Source organism: Trichosurus vulpecula, chromosome 3 (genome assembly GCF_011100635.1).
Source record: "Trichosurus vulpecula isolate mTriVul1 chromosome 3, mTriVul1.pri, whole genome shotgun sequence".
In the NCBI taxonomy this organism is placed as follows: Eukaryota; Metazoa; Chordata; class Mammalia; order Diprotodontia; family Phalangeridae; genus Trichosurus; species Trichosurus vulpecula.
Genome location: NC_050575.1, coordinates 253,429,805 through 253,447,315, shown reverse-complemented (window position 1 = coordinate 253,447,315; position 17,511 = coordinate 253,429,805). Strand labels below are relative to the sequence as shown.

The 17,511-nt window shown below is 36.4% G+C and overlaps 1 protein-coding gene across 1 annotated transcript in view; it reads left to right on the top strand.

Moving 5' to 3' along the window:
* LOC118843733 (CUB and sushi domain-containing protein 1-like) overlaps positions 1-17,511 on the top strand; it is a 2,679,416-nt gene that overhangs the window by 1,941,637 nt on the left and 720,268 nt on the right.

Below are 17,511 nucleotides of genomic sequence, written 5' to 3'. Positions count from 1 at the left end.
AAAAATGGCTTTCAATTATACAATAATTTTTGTTAACAAGAGTGCCAGTGAGATAAGACTTAAAATTCCAATATTGTCTAAGATTTCAAATTGCATCCTCTCTAATAGAACATAAGCTAAATGAGCTTAGGAGGGCAGGGACAGTGATTTCTTCATTTTTGTGTCCCTTGCAGCTCCCAACATAAGGCCTTGTTCATGGTAGAATCTCAAGAAGTCTTTTCTACATAAATGTATGAATAAATTAATCTTTTTACATTAGAGACATTGTGTTTCTAATTAGGTTAGGAGGGATTAAGTGAAAGCAAAATGACAAAATTTAACACAGCAAAGTCTTAAATAAATCTTGGATTATCATTTAGCTAAAATCTAAAATGATGTACACATTTTTCTAATGTTGCATATTTTTATATATTGCATTAGTAAAAGGATCATAGGATTATAGGTTTAGAACTAGATAAATCTTTAAAGGTCATTTTCCCCAACCATTCATTGAAAAGATGAGTAAAATGTGAGGCCAAGAGAGATTAAGTGATTTGCCCAAGTTTATTGAGATCCTAAGTAATTTAGCTGGGATTTGAACTAAGGTCCTTCAACTCCAAATCTTGTTTACATGACAAGTGTAACAGAATAAAATGCTGACCATGGTGGCAGGAGGGTCCCTTGTCACATTTATACTGCCTGGACGAGAACAGGACTACCACAGAAATCCCTTGATTTCTGTAAACATGAGGATGCAAATCCTTACACTTAAGTAACTGTGGGCTCACAAGTCATTTTACTTTTCTGACCTTCAGTTTCCTCATCTGTAAAATAAATATAATAATAACTGTACTATTTATCTTGCCAGGTCTTTGTGAGACTCCAATGAGATAATGTATATAAAGCACTTTCCTGCCCTGAAAATGATAGAAAAACATGTACTGTGATTAGTCCCCCTATTAAAAGAACAGTAAATGATGCTTTCCACTGGTCTCTGTCTCACAACTTTAACTCTTTAAAGATGCTGAAAAATTGAACAAGAAACCGAATCAAACTGGGATGTCTTTGAAAATGTGGTAACAAAAATTTAATAAACTATACGAGAAAGCAAAATGTCCTATGGAAAAATGGAATATACATTTATAATAAAAGTCTTTCAGGAAGTTGCATCACTCATATTTGAATTCATTAAGTAAATAATTTTTGAGGGCCTCCTACTCTGTGCTAGCACGAAGGGATATAATTGAAAGAAATATAATAACCAGCAAAGGAGTGGGAGTGTTGATGTCAGGAAGATCAACATTTGAATCCACCCTCAGTTATTTATCTATCTATATGATCTTAGCCAAGCCACGTAATCTCTGGGCCTCCATTTTCTCATCTGTAGAATAGGGAACATAATAACATTTATCTCATAGGGCTTTTGTGAAGCTCAAATGAGATAAGACATGTAAAGTACTTTGCAAACCTTAAAGTACTATATAAATGGTATGTTATTGTTATCATTATAAAAAATTAATATATAGAATCACAAAACATTTAAGTTGAAAGGAAATAGTGTTCATTTAGTCCTGTCCAATGCAAAAATCAGCACGACAAAATCCCTGACAGATGGTCATCCGGACTCTGCCTAAACATTTATACTGTTGTGAAGAAAGTCATTTTTAGATGACATTAAATGTTGAGAATTATATTGAGGTAAAATATAGTGAGTCATGTCTCTGTAATGTTCACCCCATTGGCTGTAGCAAGCAGGGTATCCAAATTGTCTTTCATATGCCTGTCCTTCTATGATAATATGTGTCCTTCCCCAGTAGGCAACAGACATGGGCCTCCTACTTGTTCAGCTTGTGGGTGAGCTGAAATAGGTTAGGACAAAGAAGACTATCATCGCCAACCCTCCCTTTTCATATATATTGACTGATAATGTGGTGTAGCGCAATGTGCTATTTTTAGAATCTGGGGATTGGGTTTGAATGCTAGCTTTACTACTAATTAACCATATAATTATGGACCAATCTCTTAACCTTTTTGAGATCCATTTTTCTATTCTGTGAAATGTGGATAATAACAGCCATACTGCCTATTTCACAGGGTTGTTGTTAGAAAAGGGCCTATTAAATATCACAGTACTATAGAAATGTGAATTCTTTTTGACCTTGTCATAACTTGGTTTGGCATGGCCTTTTGTTCTCCTCAATTCTTCATAGAGAAACTCCAGTGAGGAAAAAAAAACTGTTTAAGGAACAGGCAAGAAATAATTTGTTACGAAAACATGACAAACACCCACAGACATGATTTGGAGGGCCAGTGCCTGATGAAAAAGGTGAGTTAGGGAGGAGAGAATTACTTGGCTGGAGTAGGAGTCTGCTTACAACATGTAAACCCAGATTCTTAGGAGAAGAATTGACTAGCAAGCTTAGATGGAAGGTTTAAGATGATCAGGAAATATGGTATAGCGAAAAGAGCAGTGGACTTGGAGTCAGAGAAACTCTACTTAAATTCTTGTATGATTTTGGGCAAGTCTCTTCCTCCAGGTACCTCTCAGTGCTCTTCTCTGTAAAAGTAGAGGTTGGACATGGTAATTACTAAAGTCCTTTTCTAAACTCTATGAAGTATGCTGATAATAATGTTCCTATTATATAGCATGGGGAAGGGAGGCATAAGAGGGAAGGACAACAATTCCTTTATCAGACCAAAGCCATGGCTATTTCCTCCCTGAACTGCATGCACATGGGAGAACTCAGACACTAACCAGGGACCTATGGTTCTGCTCACACTGGCATGATCCTGATTTTTCTGTCACCTTGAAACATAAGACAAAGGTTGGAACTATCCCTGGAGTAGGAATTATAAGACTTGGATTCTAGTCCAAGCTCTGACACTTGACAGCTGTATAAACATAGATGAGTCACTTAAAACTCTCTGATCTTCATAGCTTAGTGTAGTGCCTGGCACGCTTAATAAAGGCTCATTGATTTTACTTGACCTTCAGTATTATCATCTATAAAATGAGGGAAATGTCTTCTCTGCCTGCTTTATAGAACTCCTGTAAGAATCAAAAATGAGATACTGTATGAAAGGTATTATTATTTGAAAATTGCCAACCCTTTACATCTTTCTGCTTGGCCAAATTCCAAGTTTTAGGAGTTTCTCTTTAAATGACCAGGTCTCCAGAAATTTCACTATCCAGGTTTCCCCTTCAATATCTGAAAATATTTTTCTTAAAATGGGATACCTACAGTGAAACACAATCCTCCAGATAAAGGCTAGGACTTAGGATAGTACTTACAACAGGTAAATGCAGAGGTGGAGGAATGAGGGGCACAATTGGATACACATGTTTTTGATGTAATAAAAATTTGCTGTGCATTGCACATGGGTGATTTTTTTGCAATAAATTATATTGTATATGTTACAGTGCAGACTCAAAGCTTTCATTGGACAATAATCCACCGGGAATGCAATTTTCCAACCTTGCCTGGGGAGTATAAATGCATTGATATAACTCCTCTCTAGTTGAGATCTGACCTTGCATAGACCTTCATGTAAAGGCTTTACCTACTATTAATGCAAACTCAGATTTCATTAGCTTTTTTTTGACCACCACAGCACAATGTTAGCTCATTTGACCTGTTTGGATAGTAACTGATATAGAAGTTAAGAGGAAGAGAACACTCCATGAGGAAATGGCCAGAGAATTCATGGAGCATATAGGCCTAAATCTGGGCCTGGAAGGATGAATGGTTAAGATTTGGATAGTCAGAAAAGGTGGATATTGTGGTTGGTGGGGATGGCATGAACAAAAATTTACTAACAGTAAAGTACAAGCAAAATTCAGGGAACAATGGGTAACCAAGAGATGAAGGGGAGACTGTGGAAATCAACTTGTCCATTTTCTGCCTTTACAGATGAGGAAACCGAGGTAAAGACCATTACTTATTATCACACAACTAGGAATCATTAGATGCATATATGTATCAAGGCCTTCTGACTCCTATATTCTCTTTGTCTTAACAAAGAGTGAGTTCCCTGTAAGATAAAGCTTAAAAGGCAAGTGGAGACTAGATTATGGAAAACTAGACTATCCTATCCAGAGTTCAGTGGGCTGGACTTTCAGAGATGTCAGTTCTAGTCCAAACTTTGTCACTTGCCAACTGAGCAAGTCAGTTTAAACTCCTAATCTTTAAAATGTAGATAATGATATGAATTTTAGTAAGTAATTGGGAGCCAAGAGTGAGAGGGGAAAAAGGGAAGAATAGATTTTTAAGGCCTGTTGAATTAAGAATGAGTTTAACAATGAATATAATGTTATTAATAATAGTTTGTTGCTTTTATTTCACATCTAATGCTTATTAGCTGCATGATGGTCTTGGACAAATCACTTCCTGACTCTAGGTCTCAATTTCCCTTTCTGTAAAATTAGGGAGCTGTACTAGATTCCAGCTTTCAGTCTATGAACCTATTAAAAATTTCACTTTGCTATTATAATTTTAAACCTTAAACTCTCTTCAATCCTGATTTAACTTGGTTAGTTAGGTAGCACAGTGGACAGAGTGTCAGACCTGGAGTCAGGAAGATCTGAGTTCAAATCCAGGACACTTACCAACTGTCTGACCTTTGGCAAGTCACTTAACCCTGTTTGTCTCAATTTCTTCATCTGTAAAATGAGCTAGAGAAGGAAATGGCAAACTACTCCAGTATCTTTGCCAGAAAAACCCCGAATGGGGTCACAAAGAGTTAGACATGACTGGAAACAACTAAAGAAAATGTTTTAACTCACAGGGAATATATAGACTATGTCTAAAAAAAATGTGCCTAAGAAAGTAGTGTGAAATAGATTTAAACAAAACCTTTTCTGTTTTTCCCTTAGTTCTTAAAGTTACAATGGCTATGGGCTTGAAGTAAACTACTACCAAGTTTTCAAATGTTAAAAGTATAATTATATACTAAATCTATTTCAGTAATATTGTGTCACAACTTCATTTCAATAAAGTTCATTTTGTTTTAAGTCCATACTTAGATATTTAATCTTTTCTTAAATATGTTCAACATACAGAATGATAATTCTCATTCTCATAATCCTTAATTCTCATTTCTTAAACCACAGTTGATAGGACCACAGCATACTTTTCTTTTTCTTTTCTTTTTTTTTTTTTTGGAGGGGGGAAGGCAGGGCAATTGAGGTTAAGTGACTTGCCCAGGGTCACACAGCTAGTAAGTGTGTTGAGTTTCTGAAACCGGATTTGAACTCAGGTCCTCCTGATTCCAGGGCAGGTGTTCTACTCACTGTGCCATCTAGCTGCCCCCACAGCATACTTTTCAATAGGCAAAAATGTATATATAAATCCTCAAGGGGCTTTGGCTACTCTACATCTTTCCTTCACACTTTTAAAATACTTCACATTTCTCCTGCCACCACCCTAGTAAACATCCTTATTACCACTGGCCTGTGCTGTGAAAGTAACCCTTTAACAGAGCTTAGAACTATACTTTTTTTTTTTCCTTATCCACACTATCCTTCATCTAGTTGACAGATCAATTCTAATGAATAAGTCTGATTATGTAACTTCTCTGCCCATAAATATTTTATGGCTCCCTTTTGGTCTTTACTAAACAGTAAAGTTCACGACCGGACCACAGATACTACAAGGAGCTAGTATAATAATTATTATTGTTGTTTGTCCTTCGTTCTCAGAGGACCATGACATCAGTGACCATGACTTGCAAGTGAATTAGATTTAAGTGAGGGAGGGCTGTGCAAAGTCACCAGCCTCACTCTTTCCTCCAGAGCCATCTGGGTCTAGTGGCAAGATATAGATTAGGACAACAGAAGATGGCCCAGGATGCAATGGGGGATCTTGGCCTTTTCTAGCTAAGGTATTTCACAGATCTCAGTTTGACTGAGGAAGCACCAATTCAGTGATTAAGGCTTAATTTTAAAAAAAATGAGGCAAGGAAGGGCCTATTTAAAAAAAATACCTGGGATGGGAATACCCTCAGGGTTTCTGGCCAAAACAGAAATAATTGCTATTTATATTCACTCTGAGACATCAGGGCCCAAACAATGAGCACTAAGCAGGATTTGGGCTAGGACCCAATCAAGGAGAGCCAGAGTAAATTGGATTTAAGGCATGGTCCTTAAGAAGGAAGTATATTATTTAATGAGTGACTTTATATAACACATCATAGCCCATGAAACACTTGTATCACAATACCTTACATAAACTACGTAGTACCCAATTGCTAAGTTATTGGGTAGTCATCTCCCCTATTCTAGCACACTTGTCTAGTTGGATTTTTAGACACATATATAGAACATATATTTGTCACTGTTAAATTTCAGCTTAGTAAACTGAGCTCATAGTTCTATTAAATTGAGTTTGTTGTATCCTTTCTCTAATTTGAGTTATTTATTCTCTTCACCTTCATGTTTACATATGTGTTAAGTATGCCATCTTTGCCTTCATCTGCGTTATCAATTAAATGCCAAATTGCATTGGGCTAAGAGTGGTGTGAGTGCACCTCAGAGCACCTAGAGCCCTCAGAGGGGTTCCCAATCTAACAAGGCAGATAAAAAGGCAGATTCAGTAGGTCAAAAGATCTGTGGTTTCAGAAGTGCAGATGCTCCCTCTATCACTGTTCTTAATCAATCTTACTCCCCTTAGTAGATAAACTGTGAATTGATATAGTACATTTCCCTTTCCCTATCCCGTAGGGGAAAAAAGAATTGGTAATTGGTCTTTGAGTTAGTATACCAAAACACCTTAACAATCTAGAACTATAAGTACAGTTTACTAAGGTGAAATTTAATGGGAGAAAATAAATGGTCCTACATGTGGGTAAAAAACAAAATAATTGGATGGGTATAGGATGGGTGGATCTGACTAGCCAATAACAAAGCAATTGAATACTATCTATCTTATGCAGGCCATTGTGACACAAGTGTTTCATGGACAAATATTTTAAAGTATCTACTCTTGTGGTGAACCTCTGAAATTTCTCAGTGTGATGCTGGGAGAAGAGGAATGCAGTATATTTTAATTTTATTCTCTAAGCTTTTTTTGTTATTAAAGCTGGGTTATATCTACCAGATCTTGGGTTTTGTGACATAAATTTTGAGAACCCATGATCACCTTCTAAAAGCATACTTACATATGATCAATTTCCTCCTCACATCTGGACTCCTGAAAGCTATATTTAGGATCAAGATATGCTTTGGGACAACATCTATTCAAAGTCATAACTCATATGATCTTATTCAGTATATTTACCCTAACCAAACATTGGAATGAATTAACTCAAAACAAAGTCATTTAATTAAACAGATTAACAATATAAATATGAAAATCCCTCCATAAACACAGGGGCAAAATGTCCCACGGATTCTCATGCTACGGGGAAAGAAAAACCTGTAATCTGGATAAATAATGCTCCTTGGGATATGCCTCTGCTAGAACAACACTCAACCTCTGAATCTGCTACTCGATGTTGTCCGTTAGAGCTACTGACAGCATCTGCTAGGCTCTTTTATGAACTACTGCTACCACCTTCAGATTCTTCATTGACTTACAAGAACTGTAGGGGCTCTTCACCTTAAGGAAGTATTGAAAGTTTTTTATGCCTAACATTTACCCTAAGGATTATTTCAGCTCTTTTATAAATCAGACCCAAAGTCTCCTTTGAGCCAGCAAAGCTAGAGTTCCTCAGGTCAAATCTATCTTTTGAACTGCTCGTGTGTGTGTGTGTGTGTGTGTGTGTGTGTGTGAGTATGTGCACAGACATATACATATATATGTACCTGTATTTGTATTTGTATTTGTGTATATATATATAAATGCATGAACATATTAACAGTGTGAAGTTAACTAAACATGTTCTTTCACTAGATTTCATGGAAGAAAATCGATCCATTCTTAATATATGCTGGTTGGATTTTTAGGGTTGCTTTATAGTGAGTCTCTTGTGACTACAAAGTAATACTGATAAAATACAAATCTTTGGTGAGCTACATGCTGGTTTTAAAATGACTAAAGTTGATAATAACAAAATGTCAAAGTGATTTTGTTACCAAAATTTGCTATTAGGTGGTAGTTCAAATGAGGTTTGAACAATGCCTTGAAGGTTTTTATGGTTCTCAAAGGAGTGAGAACATACACAGTGAGTCTCTCTTTAGCAGTCTGAATTTATAGGCTCTGAGGAACTCTTAAGAAGTCCGCAAGTTATTGTCTAATGTAGTGAAGATGTTTAGTCAGAAAGGCTTAGGGTCAAAAGCTCCATGAGAGTGTCACTGTAGATATCTTATTTGAGAATTAAAGTCCTCTAGTTTCTAGTTGTGATGGCTGGATGTTTGTTCCAATCACCTAATCTTGAAACCTTTAAATTACTGTTAATTCTTTCCTTTATCTCACTCCCTACATTCATTTTTTCACCAAGTCCTAGAGAATGGCTCCATAAAATTGCTGACATGTTTCCTGTTTTCCCATACCCTGATTCAAACCCGCACTGTGTTTTTACCCGTAACTTGTCAGTGGTGTTCTTATCTGGCTTCCTGCCTCTAAAATGTTTTTTCCCCTGTAATATATTCTACAATGTTGTGAGATCAATTTTCCTCACTCATACCTCTTGTCATATTGGGCTCCTGTTAAAAAACATGTAATGACTCCCTATTGCCTCCCGAACAAAGTCCAAATTAATTAGTCTTGGGATCAAGGCCCCCACAGTGTTACTTTTTCCAGATATTTCATGCTAGCCCTTGTCACATGTTCTGCACTATAGCCAAACTGTATTGTCCCTTGAATAGGCTTTCTTTCCAATGTATCTTGACTCATACCATTCCCTGTGCCAGGAATGTCCTTCTACTTTTCCACTAGTCAAAATCCTACTGAGCCTCTTAGGCCAAATATAAATACCATGTTTCCCATGAAGACTTCCTTGATCCCCAAGCTGGAAGTGACCTTTTCTTACTCAAAACCCTCCTAGCACTTTGTTTTTATTTCTCTTATCTGCTTACTACATGGTATTTTACATTTTTAGAATCATTGAATCACAGATTTAGAAGCTATCTTTGTACACATTCCTCCTTACTTTATGCTTTCTCATGTTTTTCTTTTTTACTTTTGATTTGTTTCTTTTTCCACAAACATGTTGAATATGGAAATATGTTTTACATGATAGCATACGTATAAACTATATCAAACTCATGATGAGAACCCTGAGCTGCACAATGTACACACAATGCACAATGAGGTTATTGAGTCTAACAGCATTTTATAGATGGGGAAACTGAAGCCTGGAGAGGTAAAATGATTTGCCCAGGATTACACAAATAGAAAGCAACAGATCTGGGATTTGAACTCCTATTAAAGCACTGTTCACATGCATCATCATGATATAGAGGTGATAGCATTTTCTAGAAGCTTATATTAGTGGAGTCCAGTTTGACCATAATATCCTGGGACGTATTAATGTACTGGTCCAGATACTGTCAACTGTACCTGTCACTGTATATGGGGACAACCTAATTAAGTTCAGGCCCATAACCAGAGGGTTAGGCCCCAAATACTGGTTATTCATTGGTTCACGCTTTCACTCCTTCACTTATATATCCATCTATCCCTCTATTTTGACCACAACAACTCATCAGATTATCTTGCTTAGCTCAGCAGGGCTTATGGACAGATGGCCTTGGTGAGAGTACTACCCACAATGCTAAAATGTCACATCTTTGGGGGGGGAGAAACGGGGGAATTAAAGACCTTTTAGATTATAGCTACTTAGGTAGCTGTCTGATATGCCCTGCTAAATTATAAGCTCCTTGAAAGCAGGAATCACATTTGTTGTATAGAATAACAAATTTTAAAATTGGATAGGATTTCAGTTAGCCATTTCTTCCCCCTCATATCTGAAAGGAATATGATATGAGCATACCTGACATGGGGTCATCCATCCTCTGCCACCTTTGAAGGCAGTTCATTCCAATTTTGTGCAACTCTGATTGTTATAAAATATTTCCCCGTATCAAATCTGTTAACCAGTACAAACAGCGCTTCAGTACCCTCTGATCCTATGTAATTCTCCTCTGTATTTCACCATAATTCCTTCACATGTAATCTACTCAAAGTTCTGGACATCCTTGGCACTTATTTCAGTGCCTAACACGTAACTGATGCTTAACAAATGCTTGCTGATTTGTCGATTGATGTATTCCTTGGATTCTTTTGTTATCTTGGGGTTAGCCAGTATAACTATATCTCCTTCTCCCTCCATGAGAATGAGAACATCTTTAAAGTCCTAATTTTAAAATGTCTTCTTTCTTTGCATAATTTAGAAATATAATAGAGGTGTTAAAAGGAGATGCTACTTTAAGATTGGTTAAATTGAAAGGTAATCTGCTTTGAAGGAAGAGGTATGCATTTCTTAGTTTTCAAAAATGAAATGTTTTATTAAGGATTTTTGTCTTGTTTTGTTTTTACATCACAGTTACCTCTAAATAAGTCCCTCCTTCATAATAAGAAGAAAAGATTAAGCAAAACAAATGAATTGTAGCATTTACCTCTGAAACCTAGGCTCTTTTTGAAAATGTCCAATGACAAAAAGACATACCTACTTACCTTTCCATTTTTGAATAGCTATAATTATTAGAAAGTTCTGCATTTACTTCATTGTAACTGCCATCCCATTCAATTTTTTAACTAGAAACAATAAATGTCTACAAGCCAGTAAATGGTACAGTGAAAATTATGAACCTGGAATCAGGAACACCTGAGTTCCCATTTGGCCTCAGACATTTACCATGTGACTCTGGGCAATTCGTTTAATCTCTCTCCGTTTCAGCTTATTTCTTTGCTGGGATATGGGTAGGAGGGTGGGGATGGATAATAATAGCACTTACTTCCCAGAGTTGTTGTAAGGATAAAATGACAATATCTATAAAGTGCTTTGCAAAATTTAAAGTACAATATAAATGCTAGGTAATAAATAATAATAATAAGCCTAATTCCTCTATCATAAGAATTGGCATAATATCTTCTGTCTTTTTGGACACATATGACTTTTAATTATAGACTATTAATTGTATTAAGAAAGTGCCAGAGGCTACAGGCATGTTCACAGTAGAAAGATTACTGAATTTGGAGTGAGGAGATATGGGTTCAAATCCATAGGCTTTTAAATGTTGGCTATAGTGGCAGAGTTGGTGGCCTGGGGGGCATTGTTATTCCAAGAGCTCTTGGGGCCCAGCTCCTAGACTGTCTCTTTCAGGGTCTAAGGAAAGGTGGTTGCCAGGTGCTGGAGGTGATCTAAGTCCTCTTGCACATGCTACCTCCTATATGTATACTGAGGGAATTGAGGGGATTAGGACAGAAAGTGATTAATTGTGGGAGTTCAGCGAATCACACTCCTTTCATCTTGTGAATCAAATTTGGAGCTAGCTTAGTTCCCTTTCTATTCAGTTATGGGTCTAGTCTAACTTCTATCTTGTGAGAAAAAGTTTATTCAACTGCGAGAATTGGGAGAAAACCTTACTGTATTATTTGAACCTAGCCCTGCAAGGCTGGGAAATTGGACTACCTCTCCCTGCTACTCAGAGATCCTTAACTAAGGACTTAAGTTATGTTGACCAGAAACTCAGTCAGATCCAAAGATCAAGTGAAGGAGTTTTTTCACAAGTGTACATCTTAAGTAAACCATGTGTCTTACCTGAAAACTGGACCCTGATCAATCAATGAGTTCTTGTTTCCATGTTCCTTTGGTTGTTTACACATACTTGAGGGGAAGTGGGACAACTCTTTTTCTCAATTCAGAGAATTACATCTGTTTGCTCTCCCTCTCTCAACTTGTAAAGTCCCTAGTCTTTCATCCAATTAGCAGATTAGCTAATGTTTTATTGTTTCCTTTTAATTAATTGCCCTTATCTGATTAATTGTTTTTAATGTGTAAAAGTCTATCCCCTTCTGTATTCAGGATCCAGCCCTAAGATCAGGAAGGGGCCTGGACCCGATTTGTTAGGCAGTTGCCATGCGTTGCTTAATAAATCGATCCAACCTCTGTTTCCTTAGTCATTTCACCTTTCACCTGTCACAATACCCATCTCCAAAAGCTGGAAGGGACTTTAGAGACTGCCTAGTCCAACCCACTGATTTTACAGAGGAAGAAACTGAGGACCACAGAGGTTAAATGAATTGGTGAAGGTAATTTAGGTAATAAATAGCAGCAGAGCTGAGATTTGAACACAGATTTATCACCGGATTCCAAACTAATTTCATTGCGCTTCTGTCCTACCTCAATCATAATTCCTGTGTGTGATCTTGTCTAATTTAACCTCTCTGAGTCTCAATGTACTAATATGTAAACTGAGTGGATTAGATCAGGCATCTTTTAAGTTCCCATTGAGCTCCAAATCTGTGATCCTTTGATTCTGTATCTCTACTCCTATGTGGAATGAAGAGAAATATATTTCTCTACCATTCTGCTGGTCATTGCATTAATCTCTGTTCTAATGGGGGTTTTTAAATGTTTTCATTGTATATATTGTTCTCTTGATTCCAGGGCATTTACTTTTTAACAATTACTTCAATGTATATAGCATATAGACAATTTAGTGACTTAGTAGCAAATTCCCAGGTAGGCACAAGTTAGTGAAATACAATTGTAATCCATTCCATTTTTAGACACGTGGCATCTCACATCTGTCACCATGATTTGATAACCTTCTATAGTGTGCTTAGGTCATTCAATCCATTTCTACCTAGCAGTTCCATTTGTTCAGGTTAGGGTAGAACTGCCGAACCTTTTGCCTAGGGCCAAAGAAAAAAAGCTGTTCTGAAATGGGGTTACCAAGAGATGCTGCTGTTTTATATACTCTAATAAAAACAGTTACCAGAGCATCCAAGAGTGACCATGCCATATGGGAGCAATTAAGCATAAAAATAACTCTGACCCATTTTCATATGCAAAGAATCTTGCATTTATGTCCAGTGATACTAAGGAGAAGAGGGATGCATCATCAAAGGTCACTGCATCCTTGAATAAATCTTTACTATACTAAGTATAATTTATTAAATGTTACTGACTTTGAACCATGTCTTACATAGAATAATAACTCATATTTGTATAGCACTCTGTAGTTTACAAAGCACTCTCCTCCCAACTTCATCATTATCCTCTTTAGAGATGGTGAAATGGAGGCTATGAGAGGTTAAGTATTAGATAGCTAGTAAGTCTAAAATCTGTGATTCAAACCCAGGTCTTTATTGACTCACAGAATTTGAGAGTTGGAAAGAAACTCAGTGCTCATTTACTCCATCCTCTAACTCAATCAGTCATTAACTCAATAAATATTTATTAGGTTCCTGTTATGTTCCAGTCACTCTGCTAAGTGCTGGGGATACAAAAAGAGGCAAAACAGTCCCTGTCTTCAGTGAATTTACAATCTAATGGTAGAGATAATATGTAAACAAATATATACAAATAAAATTATATGCAGAATACATGGGACACAAAGAGGAAAATCATGAGAGATGGAGTGCATTCCAGGCATGGGGGACAGCCAAAGAAAATCACTGGAGCTGAGGAATGGAGTGTCTTGTTTCTGGAACAGCTGGGAGGCCAGTTTCACTGGATTAGTGAATCGGTGATAGGGAATAAGGTAGAAGAAATTTAGAAAGGTAAGAGGAGACTAGGTTATGAAGGGCTTTGAATGCCAAACAAAGCATTTTGTATTTGATCTTGGAGGCATTAGGGAACCACTGGAGTTTGTTGAGTAGGAATGTGGCATAGTTGGACAGATACTTTAGGAAAATCATTCGGTGGCAGAGTAAGGGATGAACTGGAGTGGGGAGAGTCTTCAGGCAGGCAAACCCACTAGCAGGCTATTACAATAGTCCAGGTGTGATGTCATAAGGGCCTGCACTAGAGGGGTGCTAGTGTTAGAGAAGAGAAGGGGGCATATTTGAAAGATGTTGAAAGACAAACTCCTTCTCTAACATACCAGAAAATTCCATCTTTGTTTAAAGACATCTAATAAGAGCCAATCCTTATTCGGAGCTTTCAAAATGCTTCTTCTGATTCTAACTCTAGTGTTCTATTACACCACAGTTTCTCTGGAGTCATGGGGGTATATTAGAATATGTAGAGCAGCTTTAAACTATTAAAGCTTAGTAAAATTGCGCTGAGTCCATTATGATCGGCTATGGGGGGAAAAGTCTTCCTCAGGCATGGAAAGACCTGAATATAAATCCCATATCTGATGCTTATGGCTTATGTGACCTCTTTTGGCCGAAGTTTGCTCACCTTTAAAATGAGGGTATTGAGCTAGACTCTTTCTACAAGCCCTCTCCAGTCTAGGTCTTTGATCCTATGCAATCCTATTCAGTAACTCTACACACAACAAAGGTCTCATCAGTATATGTGTAACATACCATTAAATTGTAGAGCTGAAAGGAAACTTAAAGTTTATCTAGTTCAATTCCTTTATTTTATATGAGAAGGCAGAAGCTCAGAGGAAGGGAAATGATTTACCCAAGGTCACATAGCAAGTTTGTGGCAGAAATAGAGTTAAAACTTTGCTAATCAATCCAGCATATTTTCTCTATGCCATACTTCTTAAGAAAACTAAAGATTTAAAGCATCTATTTCAAATCTCCAAAATCATTTTACAAACTTTAACTCATATGTATAAAGATTTCATGCATTTTAATACAGATACTTGAGTGTGTCTGGATCGTCCAAATCTATCATTATCTTGATTAAACTTTTTATGCATTTATCCATTACCTGGTACATACATCATTATTGTGCAAGGTTAGCAGAGGCAAATTTTAGGTAGTCAGAAAATCACAATAGGTAGAATGATGGCTTTGGACACAGGAAAACTGTTCAAATCCCATCTCACAGATGTTTATTAGCTGTTTGACCATGAGCAAATCACCTGCCCCCTCTGAGTTGTTTCAGTTTATTATCTACAAAATAGAGTTAATCTCCACATACCTAACTCACACAGCTGTTTAGAGACTCATACAATATTTTGTAAATTTTCAAGTTCTATAAAAATAGAAGTTTTGTTGTAGTTTTTGGAAGAGAGACAGGATAACATTGTGTATAGGGAACCTCTAGCTCAGTTCCAGGAAGTCATGGGTTCAAATCTTGCCTCTATAAAATACTGGCAGTGTAACCCTAGGCAATCTCATTGCCTCCTGGCAATTTTCTAAGACTAAGTTCTACAGTTGTTGCAGATCTGCATTGTTCAAGGGTGCATCTTCTCTGGGAGTTCCCTATAGTAGTGATAGCACATATCTAGTTTAAAAAATATGTGTTTATTATCTCTGTAGTAGGACATATGTACTTTCTTTTATTAGACAGTGTAAACTATATAACCCAACACATTTGCATTTTTCCTTGGCTGACAAAAAAACTCAAAATTATAATCAGTTCCTACTTTTGTCACTTCATAAAATCATAGAATAGGAAAAGATCTTAAGTCCAGCCAGTTCAGTCTCTCACTTGAGCATGAATCCTCTCTAAAATATCCCCATCTAAGACTCATTCAGATTCAGTTTGAACATCTCTCCTCCTTAAATTCAAAGACCTTAAAATTGCTTTTTAAGTATTTTTCTTGTCATCATTTAAATCTTTAATTATTGTGTATTATGTAATATCAAATGCAATAAAATGACTTCCATTCATTTTGGAAGTAAGACCATCGGATTGTAAATTTAGAGAGAAGGATCATTAGAAGGTAGCTGTCTAGTCGAGCCCTTTCATTTTTGAATTGAGGAAACTGAGGCCCACAGAGGTTAAGTGACTTGCCCAAGGTCATAGAAGTAATAATTGGCAGAGCCAGGTTTAGGGTATTTTTTCTATTCCCCCAAAATATTATTTAAAAAATAAAAGTGTTCAGATAAGTATAGTTAAACTTCTTGATTTAGTAGGAGAAAAATTAAAAGGCCAATTCAACTAAACAGTGGTTCCTTAGCACAACAGGACAATTTATTTTCAAATGAGGAAAGAGCAGAGTTTTAACAATAAGATAAAATGTGTGTGTGTTTGTGTGTGTGTGTGTGTGTGTGTGTGTGTGTACTTTTAAGTTGGTTCTATCATATGCATAGAAGCAATGGTTAAGGTGTCATAGTCTGAAGGATAATAATCCATATGTACATACGTGTATGCTTTAACTTGAACTAAGAGATAAAGTAAGTTTTTCCCTTTTCTCCTTTTTCCTGCCATGTTATAGAGCATAAGTAAAAAGGCCCTTAAAAACGATGGGTATGAAATTTCAAAGACAGGCCTTTCCCATTTTATTTTTTTCCTTAGTCAAAAAGGATTGATATGAGACTTATGTGGTAAAGAATGAAACTGCCTTTTTGGTAACATAATCCTGTGAATAAGGATACAAGGATAACACTTAGACTAAAATATGAAACACATGATCACACAGACAGAAATTTTAAGATAATCCTCGAAGTAATATACTCTTCAGCAACTGGACACATCATTGAAATACTTTATTTTTTTTTTCATTTTGTGCACAACTTTGCACATTATTTGACATTTAATGACTGCTATTCATCTTCCTCTGAGGCATCAGGTGTTTTCCTCTGCCTAAGGTAGGAATCCAGGGCTGACAGACAAATGGTGTGATGGATGGGACAAATCAGGGGTTCATATTCTTGGATCTATGTGGCTTCAAGCAATGCTTCCTATATGATTAGAGACATTTGTTTTGGTGAAATCAATTTTCTCCTCCACTTTTGTACATGCTTCACTGCCAAGATTTGGAGTAAAGTCACTGTCTTTAGTGTTTCTTTTGAGGAGCTGACAGGATTCGTGATATGACTGTTTTTTCCAGTGCACTCATTGTTACTTATACTTTGGGTGATGTGCACATTTACATTCAGAGAGTTTATTAAATATTGCCAAATGCATTTCAGTTTTGACTTTCAGCCAAGTGACCAATGTAATGCAGTCCTTACATTCTGCTAAAATATGTTAAGACATATTGGAAGAGATTTTGAGGGAGAAATATGAATATAAGCACATAAAATGATAAACCATCTGAACATATTGTGATAGAATCAAAGCAGTTTCTCAGTTATGAATTTTCTCCCTTTTCAGAGTTAGCCTAGTACAGTTCTCTTCCCATACTAGTCAATGAATGAACAGACAAATGAATGAATACATTTGGATGATGGGGCATTATATCCAGAACATGGGTAACAGATTGTATCTGTGTTCATATGAGATAGATTTGAAAGGAAGACAAATGACACTACAGTTACAAATGCATTGTCAAATTCATTTTTAAAAACAGCATTGGATCTGCAAATTAATATAAACTGAAAGTAGTTCTAGATTAACTGAAGGAAGGCTGTTCTAATTAAGAATGATTTTTATAAAGATTTTTCATGCCCTTTGTAACGTATGGGCAATCATAGGAAAATTGTTTCATGTAAGAATGATTGTGTTTTTAATTTTAATATTACCATAACTTTTCTTAACAGCAGATACAAATATTATATTAATTAATATTGTTGC